The following is a 27143-nucleotide window of genomic DNA, read 5'->3' on the forward strand; positions in this document are numbered from 1 at the left end:
CCAATGAACCAAGGATCCCCCGCCGCTGAGCTTTATGAGTGAGCCTGGATTAACAGGCTTTAAAATGCCAGAGTTGGGGGCGGAGGGTGGGGGGGGGAACTCACTTGAGAAGTAAGTGGTACCTCTGCCACCACCTTTAAACACAGATCTTTTGAAGTTATGATTTGGGGATACTAAGATTTTAATTTAGAAGGCAGATTGGACTTATTTTTTTCCCTGTGGTGTTTTAAGAGTTCTTCCCATGTGGGTAAGCACAAAATTCCTGGATAAACATTCTTCTCAGTGTGAAAGGTGTTAGTTTTTTTAAAAATATATATAACTTCTAATTATCATGATTTAAATTTTAGGCCTGCTGCATATTTTAGTGAAAGATAATCAAAGAAAATACTATACGGCAAAAGCCAAGTGCTATAAGCTTTTAACCCGGAGAAACATGTATTATGATGTGTAATAAGAAAAGACGAGTTATCGCCATGGAACAAGGAACGTTTTTTCAGGAGGCATGACTTACATCCTACACATTCAATAGTAAGAATTTAACCTAGTTGTACTTGACTATGCAAAAACATCTGTTATCTAGATAAACTAATAAGTTATTCAGGGTAATGGGCAAGGAACTAACATTTGTTGAATTCCTATTATGTGACAGGTGCTTTCCCAATCATATAATTTAATCCTTAATTTAAAAATCCTATCCGGGGATGGGGGGCTCTGAGATTGGTCATATTATCCCCATTTTGTCAATAAAGACACAGAGAGGTTAAATCATGTGACTAGCTTAGCTGGGATTTGTACTTGGAACTCTTTTATTACAGCACTTGCCCTTTCTATGGCTTCATACATATTAGAAGTATCCTTAAGATAGTTCTACCTAGAGGGTAATACGGAACAGAAACAGAATCTTTGCAGTGAAAAATATTTAGGCTGCCATATAATGGATAAGTCTCACATGGAAACATCACTCATCACTCTGGCAGGTGGAAGAGGAAACTGCATGAATATAGGCTTACCCAGAAATCCAAGACTCAACTGAAATATGCATAGGATGACAAACTTACATACTAACTAATCCACCTCTTTCTGCCTGATCCAAAGGTACCTCTAAACCCCAGACCTCGAAGCAGACATGTGCACAGCCCTGCAGAAGTGAAAACTCCTGTGTGCTGGCTTCTTCATGATCAGATTTCATTCATTCTTGCCCAACCGGTGAATCTCCCAAGATCTCAAAAGTAGAAATGAGACCTGGGCAGACAGAAGGGACTCTGGTTTAGCCACTCTGGCCTCAAACTATTTGTTAAGATTTGAAGGTCTCAACACGGCTCAGTGGGTCATTAGGTGCCATCTCAGGGATAGCCCGGTTTCTAAACACCCTTAGAGCTTGAAACCCAAATGAAACCCAGATGAGCACCGTACTGGTGACAGAGCACAACGGTATCATAAACTTCTATCAGCAATCTAAATTTTTGTAAGGAAAGAAATTATGACATCATTTGATATCAGTTTGTTTTGGTCATACGCACATACACACACATCAAATTAGAGTAGGTTTGGGTATATAATGACATAGTGCATGCACATGGTACAGAATTCAAGAAGCGCTAGGGGTCATATGGTGAAAAGGTCCTCTGTCCCTCCCCTGTCCTCTAGGCACCCGTTCCCTTCCCCAGAGGCTATCACTGTTATCAATGACTCTGTATCCTTCCAGAGGTTTTCTAGGACACGTTTTTTTAACCACAGTAAATCTGTTCTGTTTGTTAAGTTAGGCATTATTAATTCAATGTCTGCTTGCTCTTTTATTAATTAATTCAATAAATAATTATTGGGTGGCTATTACATGCCTGTCATTGTCATCAGCACAGGGGTGGAGAGAGCAATGAGATCTCTGTCCACAGGGGACTCATACATGGTCCAATGTGGGAGAGGGGATCCTAAGCACATCAAACCCTGGGGCCAGAGGTCTACAGACACACAGAAGAGGAAGTGATGATCTTTGCTATACCGTGCTGCATAGCCTGGACTTGAATCTTCAGGTGATGGGGAAGCCTGTCCAGGTCTAGTTTGTGTTTGAGGAAGCTCACACTGACAGCTCAGTGGAAAATATCCTGGAGAAAGGGCAAAGGGACTGGTTAAGCCCAGGTTTCCGATGACTCTTTCAGAAGATGGTGGTTAGAAGATACAATTTTCAATTAATCATCCTCATCTCTGTTGTTCCCTAGCCCCAAATGTGTTTTTTCCACATCTCAATTGCTTCAACATCTACTCATTAGCCAAGAGAGAACAATTGAAGCCATCTTAAATGATTTCTTTCCGGACCTTCAGGCAAATATTCCACACCTTTCTGATTTTCTAACTCAAAGTTATTGACTTCTGCCTCCTGCGTCCTGTCATTGTCTCAAAGAAATAGATAATATGTATGCTTGAGATAAAAATGGCAGCCTTGGAGTTATTACTTAGCTTACCAAAGCAGAATAGATATTTTCTTTTCTAATATTCTAAACTGGCCAGTCCCCTTTTATCCAATTGTTCCCAGTAGAAATGACTTACAACTTTAGTATGTGACCCAAAATTCTTGTGCTTATGAGGAAAAAATGGTGCAAGACATAAATCTGCATACACTAGAACTTTGTCTAAGTTTATTTTACCACTTGGAGGTAAAGATTAGAATCAGATGAGAGAGGGTAGAGGGGAGAGAAACTGTGGGAAATTGTTCTGTGAAATAAGACAAGCTGTTGGCCAAGAAATAAGAAAGGCAGGGCTGGACGACAGACCAGATCGTAAGTGTGGGGAGCAACCATGAAAATGGTTGACAGACAGCATGAGATAGAATTGAAGAGGACCAACGTTTGTTGAGAATCTATTATGGTCTAAGCTACTAGCCTGGGAAAGTTATACTCTTCTCATACTTAATACTTAAAGGTTATTTACAATAACCTTTTAAATAGGTAATATTATCCTTCTGCCCTGGACAAGGAAATAAGTTAAGCAGCTGTCTATGGTGCTTCATGTGGCCAGTGGTGATACCAGGATTTGACTCACCTGGCAAGTCATGCAGAGCAATGATGAAATCTCAACATGCACAAAAATATCTCATTTTGCTTTCTGAGAAAGCTTTGTACTCACACGTTTTAACTTTGAGCATTTCCTCACTGGAATAAATTGCTTAAAATGAAAGAATTTCCTATTTAGAGAACAGCTTATCCTTAATTACAGCCAAAATTCAGGACAAGTTCCTAATGTAGTTCCTAATGTAGTAATGGGGTTTGGCATTCGGACACGTGTGGGTTACATCGAGACTCTGTCACTAATCAGCTGTGTAACCCTGAGCAAGCCATTCAGGCTTGCATTTTCTCATCCATAAAGTGAGAGTAACAAAACTTATCTCCCAGGGGATTATCAAGAATAAATGCAGTAGCACATTTTAAAAGCCTAGCCCCGTGCCTGAACAAACCTTCCGGTCTTCCTCAAGGTCATTCCCTTAGTGATGGAGATCGGGCAGTAGAGCACTGCTCCTAGAGCAAAACTGCTGGGTCTCAGCCGGTTTCCCCACACCCTGACTGTGAGAGCCAGGGTTAGCCAGCCTCCTGAAGCTTTAGTCTCCCTGTCTGTAAAATGGGGCAGTAATGGTGCCTCTCCCCCAGGGCTGTATTTAGCTCTGTCCAGGACAACCCTGACTTTGAGCAGGAAGGATCTAGTCCCTCTACTCTAAATTGGATCTCTGAGTTAAGCCACTTTTCTACTAATTATGCTTGTATTTCATATTCGCTTTGTTACCTTGGCTTGTGCCTCATTCCCCTGTGTCCCACTGCCTGCATGGTACCCCCAATTCTTACACCCCACATTCCTACAACTTTGGCTCCCTCTGAAGTCCAGCCCAAAACTGGGGCTCTGACACTTGCCTTTCTCGACAGTCTACCTGTCTCTGTTTGCACCCAAACGCATGTCCTGCCCAGACCACAGGAGCTTCTGCGCTCTGCCTTCTGAACTCTTTTCTCATGACACCTGTGTCCAGGCTCCATCACTGTCCCACCTTGGTGAGCAGGCCTGGTTTCACAGCCCAGGACATTCCACTCTGCCCCATTATTACCTTAGTTAATTTCCGAAGACATAGGTACTTTCTCTAATTCCTGTCACCATTTCTCTTACACAGAAGAGATAAAACACATACTGAAATACATAATAACATTTAGTTCAACTGCAATTGTACTGTGTCATTTTTTGTCTCAGAAAACAAGGGCTTGTCATGAGGAACATACCGAAATGGCTTGACTCGGTCATTAAAAGTGTATATAGATTTACAAGCTGATGGCCTATCACTGCCGTCACTTGTAAATGAGAGATGCATTCATTTTAGTGGCCTATGTCACTGGAAACCGCCAGCTGACTTTTAGCTCAGAGACTCTAAACAGGCCTGGGATGGTTGTTCCAGCCCTCATCTGTCTGGGCCTTCCCCTGCTCCTCCAGGACTCCTATCTCTAGGTTCCTCAAGCCTTAGGCCTGGGTTGATCCTGCTTAAAACCAGAAGTTCCTGAAACATTCCAGCCCTTCCCTACTCCTACTTCCCAATCCATGATGCTGGCCTCCTGAGTTTGCTCCGAGCTGCACTGCCGCATCATGTTCTCTCTCTGGACAAGAGTTTCCCAGGCCTAAGCTTCCCTGCTGGGCCTCAGGTCCTAAGACAGCAAGGCCTCTCTGTTCCACATGCTCTTCTCCTTGGAGGAGGGCCTGGTGGTCAGCTTCTAGAGGATAGTCTCTTTTTGCTAGCAGAGAATGAAGGTGGGCACACAGAGGCCTGCTTTGGTGGGACGCCTGACTAACTCTGACTTTCTAAGATCCTCCGCAGCAGGGTCTGGACCTAAACCTAGTGCATTACAACAAGGTAATTTGCCTCCCCACTGGTCAGTGCCCCTCTGCATGCTCCCAACGGGAGAAAAAGAACTGGGGTTTGAGGCAAGGTTGGGCCTTGGCCGTGGCCCCCCATCCGAGCTGCTTTCCCCGTCACCTGTGTGCCATGGCTGCTGCGCCCTTACTGGTCCCCATCATTTACCCCTTATCCCACAACGTGGCTTAAGCTCTAACAAACCATGGGTAAAACTCCAACGTGCCAACTGTCTACCTGGATTCTTCTTCTTAAGCCCTGCCCATCTGCTCCACAATCTCTGAGGCGTCATGCCAGCCATTCACCTGGACTGAGCCTGGGTACTGCCACATCCCCTTGACTTTCGACCTTACTCCTATCTGTCCTAAGATGTGTTACAAGCACAGCACCATGCCGTGAGGATGAAGAAACCCTGATCTAGAGCAAGGACAAAGCAATCATGATGTGGTTTTTAAGCCTTTTCTATCACAAGTACCAACAAATTATTACTTTAATATGTTCAGCCTTTTCATATATAAGTTCCTGTGCAATGTTTGTAAATCACTACCACGCTGGTCAATCTGATCCAGTTATAGCCTTTCTAAATCCCTTCTCTTAGCTGTAAAATGTGGAGATGGGATTAGATGATCTCCATTGTCTCTGTCTATCTCTTTGCCTCTAGGGTCCTGTAAAGAAGAATTGTTGAGGGGAACATATAAAGTCAGCATTAGAATGAACAGGCAGTAAATAGGGCAATGGAGTCTTACCCTGTGGCCTGTGTAAATACACAGCGTAGCTGGCAAAGCTGACTAAGAGCAAAGTGCTAAAGACAGGACGGGGAGCTATAATCAGCGTCCTTACCCCACATACGAGTCTTAGAATTGCAAATGAGTTAAAAGAATTCAAAAGCAGTCACTATGGCCTTTGATGAAAAGGGCAGTCAGTGATAAGGGAAATTACTTTTTTCTGAAAATAACTTCTAAGGAAAGTACTCCAGGAGATAAAGAAAAACAAGATTGTGGACATACATGTATAGATATCTATTCATACATATATTTTAGGTAACTGCAACAGGGTTGAAAGTTAAAAAGGGATCACGCTACAGTCTTGAAGCTCTGTTCTAAAAAAAATCTAAAATTTTATTAGGTATTCCATGATTAAAAGAAAATTACAGAAATGGAAGGTTCACTCCCCTTTTCTTCCCTGCTCACTGCAGTCCTAGAAGGAGGCTATTTATGTATTTATATACACATAGATGTATTTTAGTGTGTTTATCTTACGTTGCAATTAAAAAATTGATGAAAAGTGTTGGGGAAAAGTCTAGAAGTAATATTTTAAGTCAAAGAAAAAATGAGAGATTATTATACTTGATAAGCTGTGGCCTCGCGGGAAGAATATTAAAGGAAGAGGTACTGTGGTTAACACCTTAGATCAAGTTCTGTGAGATAATGTGCCTCTATGAAGCAGAATGGTGATAAACAAAATACAGCTTGTAGGCCAAAAATAGCCTAGTTTTTCCCAGTTCTGAATTCCACCTATCAAAATAAGGCGGGGGCTTCCCTGGTGGCGCAGTGGTTGAGAGTCCGCCTGCCGATGCAGGGGACACGGGTTCGTGTCCCGGTCCGGGAAGATCCCACATGCCGCGGAGCGGCTGGGCCCGTGAGCCATGGCCGCTGAGCCTGCGCGTCCCGAGCCTGTGCTCAGCAACAGGAGAGGCCACAACAGTGAGAGGCCCGCGTACCGCAAAAAAAAAAAAAAAAAAAAAGGAAATAAATAAATAAGGTGGATAGCGTTCACCAGATACCAGCAATGCAAATGTAGCTGGACTGATTCAATCTTCTGGGGAACTTGGTTTTATTATCCATAATAAGAATCAACCATTATAAAAACATGGAATTTGTATAAATGTTTATGCAAAGGAGGCTTTGGTCATTACCATCAGCCTATTCTTCTTCCTCTTCTATAGACTAAGGTCAGAACACTTTCACGTCCTCTCTATACATGCCCGACTAACCCTCCACTTTGCCCGAAAACTTCAATGACCTTGGACAGATATACCTCCTCTTTCTGAAACACCCTTGCACTTAATTTCAACATCAAGGATCCAGCTGACATTGGCTGAGAATTATTATGAGTCGGGCCCCATAGCACCGCATTATCTTAACTAAGATTTGCAAGAATTCCAAACACTACTAAACTTACTTCCACTTCATGCTGTTCTTATTGTCCTTATTGGTAATTATCACTTTCTTCCCTACGTGAAGGTTGGCTGTTTGTACATCACTTCTTCACATCTGTAACAGAAGGCCTTCAAGGAGGGAGCATGTCTTATGTGTCAACAGAGCCCCATGGTGCCTTGTACCTGGTAGGTATTAAATATACATGGCTTGGGCAGTTACACCCTTCCTCTCAGAAGTCACGTGCTATCCTCTTGTTTAGCAAGAGGCTAATACCTGGGGCAGGAATGCCCTGTCCTCTCAGCTGATGCACCAATGCCATGCTGTGAACTACCATTTCCTCCTAAACCTTGCAATGCCCAGACTGGCAGAGTAGTAGGAGTTAATGTTTAAAACCCTGCCCCAGAGGAATCGTTAGTTATTGTATCACCAAGGCAAATACACACAGGGGGCCAAGAAAATACCTGGAAGTAGATAAGAAGTTCATCTGAATGAAATTAAAAAAAAATGTTTTTAAGTACATTTCAACTATTTTTAGTGGTCTGCAACAAAATGAAAAAAAAAAAGATTCTCACTTATCAAAGTTTAATCCTATGATACAAAATGATTTGTGATAAAATAAAAGTATTTTCTAATTGCTTGGTTTCAGCCTCTGTCCCTTTATAAGCACCCACTGTGTGACCAACACCACATGTATTGAGCACACAATGGTTGTAAGAAAAAACATCTACTCACAAGGAGTTCACGGAACTACATACAATGATGATTAATGTATAAAAAGTGCTATGAACCTCACACCTGTTAGAATGGCTATCATCAAAAAGACAAGTTTTGGTGAGGATGTAGAGAAAAGGGAACCCCTGTGCTCTGTTGGTGGGACTGTAAATTAGTGCAGGCCCTATGGAAAACAGTGTGGAGGTTCCTCAAGAAATTAAAATAGAAGTACCATATGATTAGCAATTCCACTCTCAGGTATTTATCCAAAGGAAATGAAATCATTATCTTGAAGAAATATCTGTACTCCTATGTTCATTGCAGCATTATTCACAAGCCAAGGTATGGAAACAACCTAAGTGTTGACTGATGAATGAAAATGTGAGACGCACGCACACAGGAATATTATTCAGCCTTAAAAAAAGAAGGGCTTCTCTGGTGGTGCAGTGGTTAAGAATCCGCCTGCCAATGCAGGGGACACAGGTTCGAGCCCTGGTCCGGGAAGATCCCACATGCCGCAGAGCAACTAAGCCCGTGAGCCACAACTACTGAGCCCGTATGCCACAACTACTGAAGCCCGTGTGCCACAACTACTGAAGCCCATGTGCCTAGAGCCCGTGCTCTGCAACAAGAGAAGCCACTGCAGTGAGAAGCACACGCACTGCAATGAAGACCCAACGCAGCCAAAAATAAATTTTTTAAAAAAGAAGGAAATCCCGCCATTTTCAACAACATAGATGAACCTAGCAGGCTTTGCATGATTAGAAGTGAAGTAGAGAAAGACAAATACTGCATCTTATCACTGACACGTGGAATTAAAAAAAAAAAAGTCAAACTCATAAAAACAGAGTAGAATGATAGTTGCCAGGGGCTAGGAGGTGGGAGAAATAGGGAGGGGCTGGTAAAAGAGTACAAAGTTTCAGTTATAAAATGAACAAGGTCTGAGGATTTAATATAATATATATATATAAAATACGGTGATTATAGTTGATAATACTGTATTATATAAATGAGATTTGTTGAGAGTAGAACATAAGTGTTCTCATCGAAAAGAAAATAATTCTTAAAAGGGTTAATATGCGAGGTGATATAGGTGTCAATTAACTCAATGGTGGGAATCCTTTCATAATGTATATGTATGTCAAATCATCATGTTGTACATTCTATTTTTTTAACTTTTTATTCTATATTGGAGTATAGTTGATAAACAATGTGTTAGTTTCAAGTGTACAACAAAGGGATTCAATTACACATATACATGTGTCTAATTCTTTTTCAAATTCTTTAAATATATTACAAATTCATTTGTCAGCTATACCTCAATGAAGCTGAAAAAAGTGTTAAAGGGTCTTAGAGGAGGAAGAACTTAATGAGAGAAGGAGGGGAGACAGCAAGTGGGGATCAGAGAGCCTTGATGAAGAGGTGATCTTTCACCTGGACCTTAAAGGAGAAATGCAGTGTCTCCAGGCTGGGAAGAGAGAGGATGATGCTTTCTTTCAGACAAAGATCATGCCTCCCTAGACAGGGTCACAGGGGTCTCAACACGGTCCCGCAGCACACACAGCACCCTCTACACAGGACTCGGAACAAATTAGTAAAATTACTGAATGGTGAAATTCAATGACGTCATGGAATTAACTTTAAAATCAGTATAATAAAGGTACCAAAAAATATCAGTATATGAAGACAATCATATTGCCGAACCCAAAGGAAAACAGAAATCATCATTGACACGCTTCTCAAGTCCAAGGAATGTCAAACAAAAGGTAAGAAACTGAACCCCTAAACTGATGGCATTCCTATGTAGGTTTGCAGTTACATGTTAACTGACTAAAGAATCAGTTTTCCACTTTAATATTTATAGTACTCTGACCTGAATGTTTCTCTCATATGAAATTAAAGTTGAGTGTTATTATGCAGCAGTTCCGAAGGATATGGTCTTTCACACGTACTCAACCTTTAAGTCAATACAACCTAATAGTTTAAGAAGACATTACTCTTCAGACAGCCATTCTGCCTAAAAACACTCTGAATCATTTAAATGGAATTCTGATTAAAGTTAAAATAAAATCTTCTTGAATAGGGCATGCAAGGGTCTCAGAACTTTTGCAAATGAGATCCTTGTAATCCGACTCTGTTTCACCCAGTAAGACCGGCGAATGAATATGCTATGAGGCTATAGTCATCATGACTGTGGAATATTTTTCAACTCACGGAGCCCTCTTGCTCTTGAACTCTAAGAAGGCAGGGGGACATGGTACAAATGGTTCTCCTTGAAGCTTGAAAGTAGGTACTACCTTCAATTGTTGAATTGAAAGTTTTGCTTCTTATAGAAGAAAATAGAGGTTTTTTGGTCTGTTTATTTTAGAAAATTATATCATTTTAGAGCTGGAGGGAAACAGTTCACTCCAACCTACGGCTTACCCAAGGTCACGGAGATAACAGAGAGATGCTGGACTTTATCTTTTTTTTTGTTAAACTCAGTTCCTCCATTTATTTAACTGCATTGAGTCTCAATTTCCTCACCAGTAAAATAAAGATAACAATGCTAATTTCATAGGGTTGCTATGATATAATGCATGTATATGCCTGAGATGCTAGACTTTAAATCAAGAGACCTGGGTTTGAAATCAAATTCAATTAGTTACTAGCTATGTGACTTAAAACAAGTTACTTTACTCGTTATAGGTCAGTTTCTTCATCTGTACAACTGTAAATATATAATCTACCTTGCAATTGTAAAGGACAGAAAAGAAAGCATATTTAAGGTGTCAAGTCTAGTGCTAAGCAGAATAGGTTTGCAAACAGTGCAGCTATTAATATGGATTATAAAGTCGAGGCTGGAACCAACCAAGATCTCCTAGCTTCAGCCCACCATACTGGGCTGAAGCTATGAAGTCTGGGCTGCTTTTCTTCTGCTCTCCTTTTGAGAAGTTAAAACAAAAAAAAAACAAAAAACAAAAAAACAACAAGGTAATATAATCTTGTACCCACTTCCTACATGCTGAGTTGTTTTTTCAACCCTACAAACGAAATAAAACAAGAAGGTTTCCCAGATGACAGTTTAGGTCAAAATGATGCATTTGGCTTTATGACTCTTTAGCATGTCAGGTGACAAGTGAAAATTACCTATAGCTAAGGAATCGAAGACTCTACAAAGAGCTACCTGCACAGCACCTAGGGAAGGTGCGGCCCAGCAAGTTGCAATGAGGCTGCGGCCAGAAGGTGACCTGAGCAAGGCAGCAGTGGACTGCAGGCCCCGCCCCAAGGAGACAGCAGCTGTCACGGCTGCTACTCAGGGAGTGCCGACTGCTGTCACGTGGGAAGCGGGGCGGTGATGCCACACCATCCACTGCTTCGAGAGAGGCTGGGTGTCCAGATTTTATATGAAATCTCCTGATTTTTAAATGCTGGCAACTCATTGAAAAACTTCAAGCAACAAAATCGTATAGGCCAAACAAAACACCTCAGCAGGCTGGATTTCCATCGGATTCTAGGCAACCCTTGAAAGGACAGGTGCACCAGGGGTGAAGGCTGGGGTTACCTGTCCCCGGATGGGAGCTCGGAGCAAATTCTCCACTGAAGCACTGCTGGGCAGGAACCTGGCCTTCTGTATTTGGATTTTTACATTTCTATGCCTAAGAATTCAGAGTAAACCCTGGAAACTGGTATTAGGGTCGATAATATAAACCCTGTTCAGGGTATGAGAAGGGAAAACAGGGCATCTGGAACATAGGCACGTCCCTGAATTTCGTTACCCTTATGTCCTTGGGATTCGCGGCTATATGACTCTGGCGTTTCGTTGAGTACTGGGAAAAGCATTCACATCGACTCTCAGTTCTCTGGAAAACCATTCCAGTTCACTAAGCTGCAAATGTTATTAAATGCCCTTGAGGCGTTTCTCCCTGAACTGCTGTGTGCTGGTGGTGACTGTGCTTGGCAAGCTTCAGGAAGCTGGGCTGGGCCTTCCTTGTTAGGAAGCAAATGCTGTGGATAAACAATACGGAGAAGGTGGGGGTAATTTATTAACTCCAATCCCAGCAATGCCACACAGGACCCAAGATATGCATTTGTAACCTCAGGCTCAGTATGGCTACTGAATTTGTGCTTCCTTCAATCCACCGTGGTAAGTAACACGGGGCATCAAAAACACCAGAACATCAAGGCAAAAAGGCTTCCTCATTCTTTGTCCTGTTCGAGAAGGGCTGTGATTAACCCAACTGGGCTCTGGGCACTGCAAAGATCTAGAGCGGGGGTAGACAGATTTTCTGTGACAGGGCAAACTGTAAATATTTCAGGCTTTGTGGGACGTACAGTTCTGCTCTACTATGCCACTGTAGTGTGAAAGCAACCACAGAAGATATGTAAAGGAAGGAACATGACTGTGGTTCCCATCAAACCTTATTTATAGACATCAAAATGTGAATTTCATGTATTTTTTATGTATCACAAAATATGATTTTTCTTTCGATTACCCCCCACCCCAACCCATTCTTAGCTCAAAGAGCATACAAAACCCATCAGCAAGCCGGATCTTCCTCTGATCTAGAGAAATAATCAAACAAGAGGAAACAGCATTTCCAGGTCAATTACCATAAACCGTTTAACTATGATGACAACCCTACGAAATATTCTTTTTCATAAAATTTTTTATTTATTTTATTTATTTATCTTTGGCTGCACTGGGTCTTTGTTGCTACCTGTGGGCTTTCTCTAGTTGCAGTGAGTGGGGGCTGCTCTTCATTGCGGAGCATGGGCTTCTCACTGCGGTGGCTTCTCTTGCTGCAGAGCACGGGCTATAAGCGCACGGGCTTCAGTGGTTGTGGTGCGTAGGCTCCGTAGTTGTGGCTCAAGGACTCTAGAGTGCAGGCTCAGTAGTTGTGGCGCACAGGCTTAGCTGCTCCATGGCATGTGGGATCTTCCCGGACAAGGGCTCAAGCCCGTGTCCCTTGCATTGGCAGGTGGAATCTTAACCACTGCACCACCAGGGAAGCTTGGAGCAGTCAAGTAACTTGCTTAAGTGCATGCAGACGGGATTTGAACCCAAACACACTGGCTGTGGGCTCCATGCTACATCCTGAGGGCCACATATGCACACAGTGGTTCTCAACCCTGGTTGGGCAACCTTACTGGAGAATTTTCAAAAATACAGATACCTGGATTCCCCCAATTTACTAAATCAGAATCACTGGACAGGGGACCCAGACATATCGATGTTTAAAAAAAAAAAAAGGTTTCCCGTAGTGTTTCTGGAGTACAAAGAGGACTACTATATGCCTAGACCCTTGCTTTGTGAGACCAAGTATTATCAGACGTGGTACTACAGATAAAGAGCTTATATATCTTGAACGTACATCGCCCTGCTATTTGGACCTGTTACTTAGTTCATGTTCACAATCACAGACAAGTTCTTTAAAGGCATCCAATTACAGATCAGGCTCATAACACGCCAAGTCCCAGATGGTGGCTGGAGTCTTATTACCAAAGCCATATTGCTGAAAACTACAGCCATGGAGCTGGGGATGAGCCAAAGTTGAACTACAACTGGATTCTTAAGCCATATCAAGGGCAAAAAGTAGCAAGATGGCTAGAAAAGGCAATACAAATCACGTGAGAATGTTAACTAATACATTTAAACAGAATAATCATAGATAAACAGACCTGATTTGGGGCAAAGCATTTATTGCATGACTGCCATGGGTTCCCAGTGGTCAGAATTCCCTCTTTGGGCTCTGGAAAGAATTTCAGCCTCTGGCTCAGAAAAAACTCACCATATGAAGTTCTTAGGATCTCCCTTGCTAGATTTAACCCAATGGAAACCACACAGAAAAAGCAGTCTGCCCAGGGAATATGCTTCTACCTCAGAAGAAAAATACAGATAGCTCCTAGGACACGCACAGGAAAAATCACTCATGGCCCACAGAGTCCAACCTGGTACTTTACACCTCAGAGATTTTCATCCTGGGGTCAGGGCCAGCCATGTCTTCCTGAACTTCCCCTTGTCAGAGGCCATTCATGCGATGGATTCTTTGCAACACATGCGAAGGATGTGACTGTCTCTACTGAAGCCTTCCTGGGGCAGATCCACTCTCTTACTGTGAGTTTACACTTCCAGTGGACTTTCTGCCTCCTTCCATCTTTTCTCTTTGATGACCTGTGCTGATACGCTCGCCACTGTCTCTGCTGACATTAGCCAACTGTTCCTTCCTTCTGTCTACTTATAAGTCTCTGATACCAAATGTGGATTCAGGGTTCTGGAACTGAAAGGAGTCTAAACTTTTTCACTTTCTCACTGGAATTGAGTGCTTGCTGCTTCTCAAGTGCTCAAGAAGCTAAGAGCTATAAACAGACATGGAGAAGAACTATATACCTAAAGGGGCAGACAGAACCCACGTGTAATGAACTACGGCCCTTGTAATGAACATCTGTTGCCACCAGCAAGAAGCTTCAACAACGGCACCTCTGAAAATAAAGTACAAGGTAAACCTCTTAAAACCAAGGCAAATCTACTGCAGCTACATGTCTTTACTTGCTGGGAGGTTTAGTCATTCAGATAAATAGTCTTATTGTCTTGTTTTAATTTTCTAAGGGGTACCTTGTAACTTCAGAAGGATGGTACAAAAGAAAAAGTTACCAACATTAGATCTTAACTTCTTAAGACACTGGGCGCCCAATGTCTGGAGTTAGGGCTGTGAATCTGCTATAAGCTTAAGTACAAAAACAAAGTAAATATCACAGTTACAATTAATAAGTGCTACACTTATTGTAGAGAAAGAGAAAAAATGGAAATAAGAGATATTAATGATAAGAATGCATGGGAACCATTGGAAATTATGCATACATACATGCATATATATATAATGGCAAAAACAAGATAATACCTTGAGAGTGTGGTTCAAAGAGCCTCTTCAGGCAAAAAACACATTAGGGTTGAACAGTCCATTATACCAAAGCAGGATTCTGCAGAATCTTAGGAAACGCTTTTTTTTCCCTGAATTTTTGAATTTTATTTTACTTATTTTTTATACAGCATGTTCTTATTAGTTATCCATTTTATACCTATTAGTATATATATGTCAATCCCTAAGGGATTCAAAAGGCTATAGGATATAATCACATATTCTCTCATAGGTAACAAGAGTTCATGTCAGTCTATAGTGGCTTTATTGCTCTATTTTGGTCAAAATTTGGGTGTATTTCTCTTCCCTTATTTTTCAAGAACGCATTTTAAAAAACAGAAATAAGTTTTTCTCTCACCTATTTTAAGTGTACTACTCAATGTTTATTTGTTAATTTATAGACTTGAGCAAGCACATTCTAGATTTAAAACATTCCCATCTCCCCAAAAAGGTGCCTTTTGCTCATTTGCAGTCAATTCTCATCTCTTCTACCCCAATCAATCACTAATGTTTCCTCTCTCTTTAGAATTGACTTTCTAAGGCAGTAGAATGGAATCATATAGTAGATGGTACTTTGCTTCTTTTTCCTTAACATCTTTAATAGAGTATAATTGCTTTACAATGTTGTGTTAGTTTCTGCTGTATAACAAAGTGAATCAGCTATACGTATACATATATCCCCATATCCCCTCCCTCTTGCGTTTCTCTCCCACCCTCCTTATCCCACCCCTCTAGGTGGTCACAAAGCACTGAACTGATCTCCCTGTTTTATGCGGCTGCCTCCCACTATCTGTTTTACATTTGGTAGTGTATGTTTGTCCATACCACTCTCTCACTTCGTCCCAGCTTTCCCTTTCCCCTCCCCATGTCCTCAAGTGCAAGCTCTATGTCTGCATCTTTATTCCTGTCCTGCCCCTAGGTTCTTCGGAACCATTTTTTTTTTTTGCATTCCATAAATATGTGTTAGCATATGGTATTTGTTTTTCTCTTTCTGACTTACTTCACTCTGTAGGACAGACTCTAGGTCCACCAACCTCACTACAAATAACTCAATTTCGTTTCTTTTTATGGCTGAGTAATTTCCCATTGTATATATGTGCCACATCTTCTTTATCCATTCATCCGTCGATGGACACTTAGGTTGCTTCCATGTCCTGGCTATTGTAAATAGAGCTGCAATGAACATTGTGGTACATGATTCTGTTTGAATTATGGTTTTCTCAGGGTATATGCCCAGTAGTGGGACTGCTGGGTCATGTGGTAGTTCTATTTTTAGTTTTTTAAGGAACCTCAATACTGTTCTCCATAGTGGCTGTATCAATTTACATTCCCACCAACAGTGCAAGAGGGTTCCCTTTTCTCCACACCCTCTCCAGCATTTATTGTTTGTAGATTTTTTAATGCTGGCCATTCTGACCGGTGTGACGTGAAACCTCATTGTAGTTTTGATTTGCATTTCTCTAATGATTAGTGATGTTGAGCATCCTTTCATGTGTTTGTTGGCAGTCTGTATCTCTTCTTTGGAGAAATGTCTATTTAGGTCTTCTGTGCATTTTTGGATTGGGTTGTTTTTTTGATACTGAGCTGCAAAAGCTGCTTGTATATTTTGGTGATGAATCCTTTGTCTGTTGCTTCATTAGCAAATATTTTCTCCCATTCTGAGGGTTGTCTTTTTGTCTTGTTTAAGGTTTCCTTTGCTATGCAAAAGTTTTAAGTTTCATTAGGTCCAATTTGTTTATTTTTGTATTTATTACCATTTTTCTAGGAGGTGGGTCAAAAAGGATCTTGCTGTGATGTATGTCATAGAATGTTCTGCCTATGGTTTCCTCTAAGAGTTTGATAGTGTCTGGCCTTACATTTAGGTCTTTAATTCATTTTAAGTTTATTTTTGTGTATGGTGTTAGGGTGTGTTCTAATTTCATTCTTTTACATGTAGCTGTCCAGTTTTCCCGGCACCACTTACTGAAGAGGCTGTCTTTTCTCCATTATATATTCTTGCCTCCTTTATCAAAGATAAGGTGACCACATGTGCGTGGGTTTAGCTCTGGGCTTTCTATCCTGTTCCATTGATCTATATTTCTGTTTTTGTGCCAGCACCATACTGTCTTGATTACTGTAGTTTTGTAGTATAGTCTGAAGTCAGGGAGCCTGATTCCTCCAGCTCTGTTGTTCTTTATCAAGATTGCTTTGGCTATTTGGGGTTTTTTGTGTTTCCATACTAACCGTGAATGTTTTTGTGCTAGTTCTGTGAAAAATGCCATTGGTAGTTTGATAAAGATTTCACTGAATCTGTAGACTGCTTTGGTAGTATAGTCATTTTCACAATGTTGATTCTTCCAATCCAAAAACATGGTATACCTCTCCACCTGTTTGTATGAGCCTTCATTTCCTTCGTCAGTGTCTTACAGTTTTCTGCATACAGGTCTTTTGGCTCCTTAGGTAGGTTTATTCCTAGGTATTTTATTCTTTTTGTTGCAGTGGTAAACGGGAGTGTTTCCTGAATTTCTCCTGCAGATTTTGCATCATTAATGTATAGGAATGCAAGAGATTTCTGTGCATTAATTTTGTATCCTGCTACTTTACCAAATTCATTGATTAGCGCTAGTTATTTTCTGGTAGCATCTTTAGGATTCTCTATGTATAGTATCATGTCATCTGTAAACAGTGACAGTTTTACTTCTTCTTTTCCAATTTGGATTCCTTTTATTTCTGTTACTTCTCTGACTGCTGTGGCTAAAGCTTCCAAAACTATGTTGAATAACAGTGGTGAGAGTGGGCAACCTTGTCTTGTTCCTGGTCTTAGTGGAAATGGTTTCAGTTTTTCACCATTGAGAATGATGTTGGCTGTGGGTTTGTCATATACGGCCTTTACTATGTCGAGGTATGTTGCCTCTATGCCTACTTTCTGAAGGTTTTTTTTTTTATCATAAATGGGTGTTGAATTTTGTTGAAAGCTTTTTCTGCATCTATTGAGATTATCATATGGTTTTTATCCTTCAATTTATTAATATGGTGTATCACATTGATTTGCATATATTGCAGAATCCTTGCATTCCTGGGATAAACTGCACTTGATCACGCTGTATGATCCTTTTTAGTGTGCAGTTGGATTCTGTTTGCTAGTATTTTGTTGAAGATTTTTGCATCTATGTTCACAAGTGATATTGGCCTGTAGTTTTCTTTTTTTTGTGACATCCTTGCCTGGTTTTGGTATCAGGGTGATGGTGGCCTCGTAGAATGAGTTTGGGAGTGCTCCTCCCTCTGATATACTTCGGAAGAGTTTGAGAAGGATAGGTGTTAGCTCTTCTCTAAATTTTTGATAGAGTTCACCTGTGACACCGTCTGTTCCTGGGCTTTTGTTTGTTGGAAGACTTTTAATGACAGTCTCAATTTCAGTGCTTGTGATTGGTCTGTTTATATTTTCTATTTCTTCCTGGTTTGGTCTTGGAAGGTTGTGGTTTTCCAAGAATTTGTCCATTTCTTCCAGGTTGTCCATTTTACTAGCATATAGTTGCTTGTAGTAATCTCTCATGCTCCTTTGTATTTCTGCAGTGTCAACTGTTACGTCTCCTTTTTCATTTCTAATTCTATTGATTTGGTCTTCTTTTTCTTGATGAGTCTGGCTAATGGTTTATCAATTTTGTTTATCTCCTCAAAGAACCAGCTTTTAGTTTTATTTATCTTTGCTATTGTTCCTTCATTTCTTTTTCATTCATTTCTGATCTGATCTTTATGATCTTTCCTTCTGCTAACTGTGGGGTTTTATTGTTCTTCTTATTTATAATTGCTTTAGGTATAAGGCTAGGTGGTTTATTTGACATTTTTATTGCTTCTTGAGGTAGGATTGTATTGCTCTAAACTTCCCTCTTAGAACTGCTTTTGCTGCAACCCGTAGGTTTTGAGTTGTCATGTTTTCATTGTTATTTGTTTCTAGGTATTTTTTTTAATTTCCTCTTTGATTTCTTCAGTGATCTCCTGGTTATTTAGTAGTGTATTGTTTATCCTCCATGTGTTTGTATTTTTTACATTTTTTTCCCTGTAATTGATAGTCTCATAGCGTTGTGGTCAGAAAGGATACTTGATATGATTTCAATTTTCTTAACTTTACCAAGGCTTGATTTGTGACCCAAGATATGATCTATCCTGGAGAATGTTCCATGACCACTTGAGAAGAAAGCGTATTCTGTTGTTTTGGATGCAATATCCTATAAATATCAATTAAGTATACTTATTTAATGTGTAATTTAAAGCTGTGTTTCCTTATTGATTTTCATTTTGGATGATCAGTCCATTGGTGAAAGTGGTGTGTTAAAGTCCCCTACTATTATTGTGTTACTGTCAATTCCCCCTTTTATGGCTGTTAGCATTTGCCTTATGTATTGAGGTGCTCCTACGTTGGGTGCATAAATATTTACAATTGTTATACCTTCTTCTTGGCTTGATCCCTTGATCATTATGTAGTGTCCTTCTTTGTCTCTTATAATAGTGTTTATTTTAAAGTCTACTTTGTCTGATATTTGAATTGCTACCTCAGCTTTCTTTTGATTTCCATTTTCATGGAATATCTTTTTCCATCCCCTCGCTTTCAGTCTGTATGTGTCCCTAGGTCTGAAGTGGGTCTCTTGTAGACACCATATAATCGGGTCTTGCTTTTATATCCATTCAGCCAGTCTATGTCTTTTGGTTGCAGCATTTAATCCATTTACATTTTAGTTATTGATACGTACGTTGCTATTACCATTTTCTTAATTGTTTTGGGTTTGTTATTGTAGGTCTTTTCCTTCTCTTGTGCTTCCTGACTAGAGAAGTTCCTTTAGCATTTGCTGTAAAGTTGGCTTGGTGGTGCTGAATTCTCTTAATTTTTGCTTGTCGGTAAAGGTTTTAATTTCTCTGTTGAATCTGAATGACATTCTTGCAGGGTAGAGTAACCTTTGTTGTAGATTTTTCCCTTTCATCATTTAAAATGTGTGCTGCCACTCCCTTCTGGCTTGCAGAGTTCTGCTGAAAGATCAGCTGTTAACCTTATGGGGATTCCCTTGTAAGTTATTTGTTGCTATTCCCTTGCTGCTTTTAATACTTTTTCTTTGTATTTAATTTTTGATATTTTGATTAATATGTGTCTCGGCGTGTTTCTCCTTTGCTTTATCCTGTATGGGACTGTCTGAGATTCCTGGACTTGACTATTTCCTTTCCCATATTCGGGAAGTTTTCAACTATAATCTCTTCACGTATTTTCTCAGTCCCTTTCTTTTCCTCTTCTTCTTCTGGGACCCCTATAATTTGAATATTGGTGTGTTTAATGTTGTCCCAGAGGTCTCTGAGACTGTCGTCTTTTCATGTTTTCTTTATTCTGCTCTGCAGTAGTTATTTCCACTGTTTTAGCTTCCAGGCCACTTACCCGTTCTTCTGCCTCAGTTATTCTTGTACTGATTTCTTGTAGAGAATTTTTAATTTCATTATTGTGTTGTTCATCATTGTTTGTTTGCTCTTTAGTTCTAATAGGTCCTTGTTAAATGTTTCTTGTATTTTTTTCATTCTACTTCCAAGATTTTGGATCATCTTTACTATCATTACTCTGAATTCTTTTACAGGTAGACTGCCTATTCCCTCTTCATTTGTTTGGTCTGGTGGGTTTTTACTTTGCTCCTTCATCTGCTGCATATTTCTCTGTCGTCTTATTTTGTTTAACTTACTGTGTTTGGGGTCTCGTTTTCACAGGCTGCAGGTTTGTAGTTCCCATTGTTTTTGGTGTCTGCCCCCAGTGGGTAAGGTTGGATCAGTGGGTTCTGTAGTCTTCCTGGTGGAGGGAACTGGTGCCTGTGTTCTGGTGGATGAGGCTGGATCTTGTCTTTTTGGTGGGCAGGACCACATCCGGTGGTGTGTTTTGGGGTGCCTGTGAACTTATAGTATGATTTTAGGCAGCCTCTCTGCTAATGGGTGGGGTTGTGTTCCTGTCTTGCTAGTTGTTTGGCATGGGGTGTCCAACACCGGAGGTTGCTGGTCGTTGAGTGATGCTGGGTCTTAGTGTTGAGTCGGCGATCTCTGGGAGAGCTCCCGCCGATCAACTGATATTACGTGGGGCTGGGAAGTCTCTGGTGGTCCAACATCCTGAACTCGGCACTCCCACCTCAGAGGCACAGGCCTGACACCTGGCCGGAGCACCCAAGACCGTCAGCCACATGGCTGGAGGATGGGCAAGTCAGAAAGGAATCAGGTTTCCGGCTCTTGGATGGTGACTGACTCGGGATTGTGTACTTTGCTTTTGATGTTTTTCACTTAGCACAGCGCTTTTGAGGTTCATCTGTGCAGCATGCAACAGTAGTTAATTCCTTTTTGCTGCTGAACAGTATTCCGTTATGTGGATATACCACATTGTGTGTTCCGTCACCAACTGATTAACAATGGATGCTTTCCCTGCTGTTGCTGTACTGAATAATGCTCATACTAACATCTGTATATAAATCTTTGTGTGGGCATAAATTTTTCATTTTTCTTGGGTAGAAACCTAGGAGTATAATTTCTCGGTATTAAGGTAAGTTTTATGTTTATTTTTTTTTAAGAAACTGACAAACTGCTTTTCAAACTGGCTCCACCATTTTACATTTCCACTACCAATGTATGAGAGTTCTAGTTTTTCCACATCCTCACTAACACTTAATGTCACCTGTTTTATTTTGTATTTTGATTGTAACCATTCAGCAGGTGTGAAGTGAAATCTCACTATGACTTTAACTTGCATTTCCTTAATGATTAATGATATTGAACATCTCTCCATGGAACTGTTAGCCATCCATGCATCTTCTGTGTATGTCCATTCAAAATTTTCGTTCATTTTTAAAAGAGTTGTTTGTCATCTTATTATTTGGTTCTAGGTTCTAAGTATTTTCATAATTATACTAAGACATTATTTGCCCTTCCCATTCTCATTCTTTTATGAGCATACAATTGAGTTTTTCAGAGACTAGAAGAAATACCTACAATTATCTGAAAAGGCTCTTAAATTCTCTTCCTTTTTTCAACTATATATCTGGGTGAGGCCACAGTGCCTTCATATACTGCAAACAAAACGACACAAAAATCCAACTGTCTTCTAGTAAATCAGATATTAAAATTTTTGAAAATATAAATCAATGCCATCCTTCTAGTTTTTTCAGGAAACAGTTATTTTTCATAAAAATATGTAATTAAAGTTAATATGTAATGGGTTTTTACTGTTATTCTGGAAGAAATTAATAAATATTTTTTAAATGTCTGTTTTAATTTCTTTTTCTAAACTTTTATTTTATATTGGAGTAGAGTTGATTTACAATGTTGCATTAGTTCCAGGGATACAGCAAAGTGATTCAGTTATACATGTATCTATTCTTTTTCAAATTCTTTTCCCATTTAGGTTATTAAAGAATACTGAGCAGAGTTCCCTGTGCTATACAATAGGTCCTTGTTGGTTATCTATTTGAAAAAAAATAGTGTGTATATATCAATCTCAAACTTCCAATTCATCTCCCCCCCAACCTGTTCCCTCTGGTAAGTCTGCTTTCTAAGTCTGTGTGAGTCTGGTTGTTTTGTAAATAAGTTCATTTGTACCATTGTTTTTAGATTCCACATTTCCACATTTAAGTGATATCATATGATATCTGATTCTCTGACTTACTTCACTTAGTGTGATAACCTCCAGGTCCTTCCATGTTGCTGCAAATGGCATTATTTCATTCATAAAATGTCTGTTTTAATTTCTAACATGAAAACTATAGATAGCTATAACTTAGAGACACAAAAGCTCTTCAACATTTTTAAGTGTATCAAGGAATCCTGCAACCAAAAGACTTGAGAACCACTGAAGTAGAAAAACCATAAGTTAAGGAAATACTGGAGTGACTTGTGATTCGAGAGGCTACCAGAAAGTATTTTCATATGCCAATGTAAAGCAAGAAAATCTATAATCAAAAGGAAAATTTCCTTATGGAATCCAGCTGCAGGTGCAACAGACAAGAAAGTGGCACAAAACTGGAAAGGGTGAGTGCCGTCCTGGGCAGGAGCTGGTCATAAGGATCTCTGCTCCTCACCCGGACTGGGGTGGGTGGGGTGCGAGGCAGGGGCGTGGGGAGAGAGCATTGTGTTGATGTAAAAAATACACGGAGTGGACTCTGGTTAATCCCAGGTTTTTAACATCTGCTTCTTTACATCAGATTCAACTAACATTTTTGAAGGCTCTGAGGGCTTTGACATCACATGCTGAGGAGAGGAATAAAGAAGCTAGTAAACAGGAAAATACATACAAAGAATATCTGGAGTGAGCCCAAATTTCTGATGAGATTACTGTTGAAACCTGGTAATGTACTGTTGGTCCCATCTGCCTCTTGGGACACTGTTGTCAGAAGACAATGGTTGAGGAGTTTGAAAGGTAAATTGTAAGCCTTTAGTGTTATGTGAACCTACCCATCATATTTTTTTGGAATACATCTGCTAAATCTCAAACAAAATTTCCAAACAATGTAGTAACACTATACAGTCATATGATGCAGACATACAACTCATAGAGTAAGCCTTTGTCAATCACTGTACTGTATTCTCAGACATCCTGGAGTTCGAAGGGGACTGTCTGTTTAATTGGTGGTCACCATATGTTGTGAATTATTACCAATGAAAAAGAAAATGGATGATAAAAATTGGAAGAGGATAAGCTTCTTCAAAACAAATTGATGAAAGTTTTAAAAAGCATTTTTCCTACTGATTGAGACTAGAACAAAACAAAACCTCCAATAACTACAGATTTAAATCAAAGGTAAAGCATATCTTTATTACACTGTAAAGCCAGTTTAGAAATAGTACTATAATCTTAATACTCTAATATGAAATAATTATAGTAACGTAACTTATAGATTTGTGTGTATGTGGATTAAATGAATTCATATAATATATAAAGAGCTAGAACCATGTCTGGCAACCATTAAACTTACTCAGTCGCTAATTAAGTAGGCAATCAGTAAGTGTTAGCTATTATTATGGTTGTTATTGATAGAAAAGAAAACTAATGGATACCAATAGGATTTTCATTTGTTTAATCTGTGGAACACTGTGATTATACTGTCTTGAAATGAAATGAAACATCATTGGAATTAGGACATATCTTACGAAGAGCCACAAAACACCATCTAAAGTGACAGATTTTCTATTACTTACAGTTATGAGGAATTAGAAGAGCACGAACCATTAAAATTCCCCAACGGATTCCTATTTCTTAGGAGGGTGCCAGGTGCTAAGTACACAAAAGCCTGTTGATTTATCCAATGAACTCAAAGCCCACTTTAGCCCACAGTGTTTGCCTGAAAGAAATTCACTCTGGTTATCCAGTGTTACTATGAAGCTGGACGAATTCCTATTACCTTAAATAGCAACTCTACTCTCTGTCTCTAAAGGGGACAATAATCTTAAAGTTTTTAACGATAATAGTTGAAAGAGAAGCAATATACCTAGTAGTGTAGACACTGATTTGTAAACCACTGAATGACTGAAAATTTTCAGTGTACTTCGTTTCCATGGCAAATAGTAGCATTTAGGAGATTAAGAAAACATAATAAAAGCAATGCAATTTAAAATGCAGGTTATACATTCTGTTTGAGATTCCTTATTTAATTCAGATAATTTTATAGCTTGCCATTTGAAATGTTCACTAGAAAGCAGAGAAGGTAGAAGTTTTGGCATTTGTTTTGCCACAATTTAATAAAATAAGTGTTTACTGATCACATACTGTGTGTCTACCAGCTTCTTAGATGCTACAGGAATACAAAGATGTTTCAGACAGCATTTTATGCGCTTGAAGTTCATGGAATATATTGGATGTGTCAAGATCTATATACAGTCATCGTTCGGTACCCACAGGGGATTGGTTCCAGGACTCCCTGCAAATATCAAAATCCACAGATGCTCAAGTCTCATATAAAATGGGCCGACTGTACATAAAACGTGTGGGAGGGGAAGAAAAAGAACGTGTGTGAGGGGAAGGAAAAAGCTATCAGGGGTAAAAATGTATGGTAAATTAATATTTTAATTTACATCTGGGTAAAAGGGAACAAAGAATGTGAACGAGAATCCTTTAGAAAGTCTTTAGAAAGAATATTAAAAAGGGAGTAGAAAGCGAATAACTAGAGAAGTCAAAGGTATTCGGGTTCCAGCCCCACTTTCCAACCTGACCGTCCACTCCACCCTACACCAACTCTCCCCTGCGGCAGTATTACAGAGCTGTGCATTAAGCTGCTAACAGTCCTTACACCCCCTTAGAATTTCCTCCCATTCTCTCTCTGGAGTCTCAAGGCATCCCCACTTCCTGCTTCTATGGCTTCCCTGCTTCTCTAACTCTTATTATTCTCCAAGACTCAGCTTAAGCCCCATAAGGAAGCCCTCCTCTGGTCCTCATTAAACTCTCCCATGTATTGTTAGTGTTATTTTCACACTTATGTTTTAATTCTCCAACTAGACCATAAAACTGCTTGAGCACATGGCTGTGTGTTACACAAATCTGTATACTCCCCACAGTGCCTGGCAGGCCTTCAATAAGTATTTGGTATTTGATTAAGGTAGGATCCAATTTAGGAGCAAAGTCAGACTGTTATTGAGCTATGATAAGCTCTTATTAAAGGAAGGCACAAAGGAATCAGCATTGGAGAAATACCAGCTGAGCAGTGGTATGCTTAGTTTAGGGACAGGGCAGAGTCTGCCGAGTGACAGAGAATAAATACCTGAATAAACGGAGGAGGGAGAGCAGCGATATTTTGAAGGAAGAGTAATTAAGACTTGGAGACTAATTTTACAGAAAGAACAAAGGCAAGAGATGAATCCAAATGACTTCAAGGTTATAAACCTTAGTGACTGAAGTAATAATGGTGTTATCATTAACAGTAACGTGGAAGTTGGAAAGAACTGCCACGTTAGCAGGAAGGCTCACAAGTTAAAACTTCATCTTATATAAGATGCTTAAGCATCTCTCTCTCTCTCTCTCTCTCTCTCTCTATATATATATATATATAGATGCTTAAGCATCTGTAAAATACAGGCATCGGGAGATTCTACAGGCAGATGAACTCAAAGAACATGACTGGGAACTGAAGCTGGGGAGAGGAATATATTGATTTGGGAGATGTTTACAAACATATGCTGACTGGATTTACCAAAGGGATTAAGTGAAAAAAGGCAAAGACCAGAGAGTCAGAGCCTCGAGTTAGGTGGGAAGAGTATGAATTGGAGAAAGAATGGACCAAAAAAAAAAAAAGTGGAGGAAAAAGAGGGAACTAACACACAGACAACCTGAGAGCGTCCACTCTCAAGAAGAAGCAGGTTATTTTGCAATCAACGTAGTGAGCTGTACAGTCAGGAATTTTATGATTAAGGAACACAATGAATTTTAGTTTAAAGGTTTTGTAAGAGACTATCTATATACACATATGCTTATATTAGTCCAAATGGAATGTATTATACTATTTCATGATTTGACATTCAAGGCACAATGATTTTATCTATTTCCACCCTTCAGCCCTAACACACAGGAAACCTCGGAGCAAGCAGTGAATAAATAAATGGTTACATAAACAGGTAAAATGTTTCTCTCTCCTTAGAAACAGTGAGATAGCATCCCATCATGGATTACAGAGACATGGAGAATGAGGCTCTCTCTCAACTCGAAGGTGAGCCCTGTATTTACATTCTATAGCTGGAGAGCATTTTAAGCTTTTTCACATTTTATGGATTTCAACATAGTCTACACTTCAAGCCATAATGTGGCATGTGGGAAACTATTTGGGCTTTGGAGGTGAACAAAATGGGTTAGACTCCCAGCTCTGCCATTTATTTTAAAATCCTGAAGCTTCTGGAAGTAACCACTTCAATGTCCTCATTTAAAAACGGTAATAACAATATTTAACAGGATTGTTAAGAGGAGTTAAAGAGATAGTATATGTGAGAGGGCCTGACTAAAGCAAGGAAATTTATTTATCTTCCCTCTTATTTTGGGAAAGTTACCTTCAGAAAAAAACTCCTACAGTTGAGATTCCAGCATATCATATCCATTTTAATCAAGTATTTCCTCTTTCTGCTGAGTCAAGGCAAAACTGATGAACAAAGAGGAACATATTACTAGGAATTAAATATTAAGGAATTATAACTTAAGTAAGAATGTCATGTGTAAAACTGGGAGCTTAAATCTTCATTGGGAAGACAAGAAGCTATGATGATATATAGCATATTGTTGATAAAACATCGGTTATTTTTCCCTCCCCTGAAGGGCTCCTCTTCTAACTGGAACCTAATCTTAACCCCCTACCCAAGCGGACACAAGATTCTAGAAAATCCTGTCACCAAACCTGTAGGGTTCTGGTGGATAACAGGAAACAACACACTGACGCCTGACAACTGAGAGAAACGTTCTGCTGAATGATCAATAAAACAACAGTATATAAAAATGCTGTGTGAGTTTCTAGAACAATTTATTCATCTACATATTTGAAA

General features: G+C 39.8%; 1 protein-coding gene and 1 long non-coding RNA gene across 2 annotated transcripts in view; one reads left to right on the top strand and one right to left on the bottom strand.

The window, feature by feature from the left end:
* NR3C2 (nuclear receptor subfamily 3 group C member 2) overlaps positions 1-27143 on the bottom strand; it is a 368768-nt gene that overhangs the window by 129510 nt on the left and 212115 nt on the right. The gene's annotated exons all lie outside the window — the stretch shown is intronic.
* LOC132519218 (uncharacterized) lies at positions 353-1830 on the top strand. The gene is made up of 2 exons (XR_009540122.1): positions 353-528; positions 1096-1830. It is a non-coding gene; the product is annotated as an uncharacterized LOC132519218 (long non-coding RNA).

The sequence above is a fragment of the Lagenorhynchus albirostris genome, chromosome 4 (genome assembly GCF_949774975.1).
Source record: "Lagenorhynchus albirostris chromosome 4, mLagAlb1.1, whole genome shotgun sequence".
NCBI classification, from domain to species: domain Eukaryota; kingdom Metazoa; phylum Chordata; class Mammalia; order Artiodactyla; family Delphinidae; genus Lagenorhynchus; species Lagenorhynchus albirostris.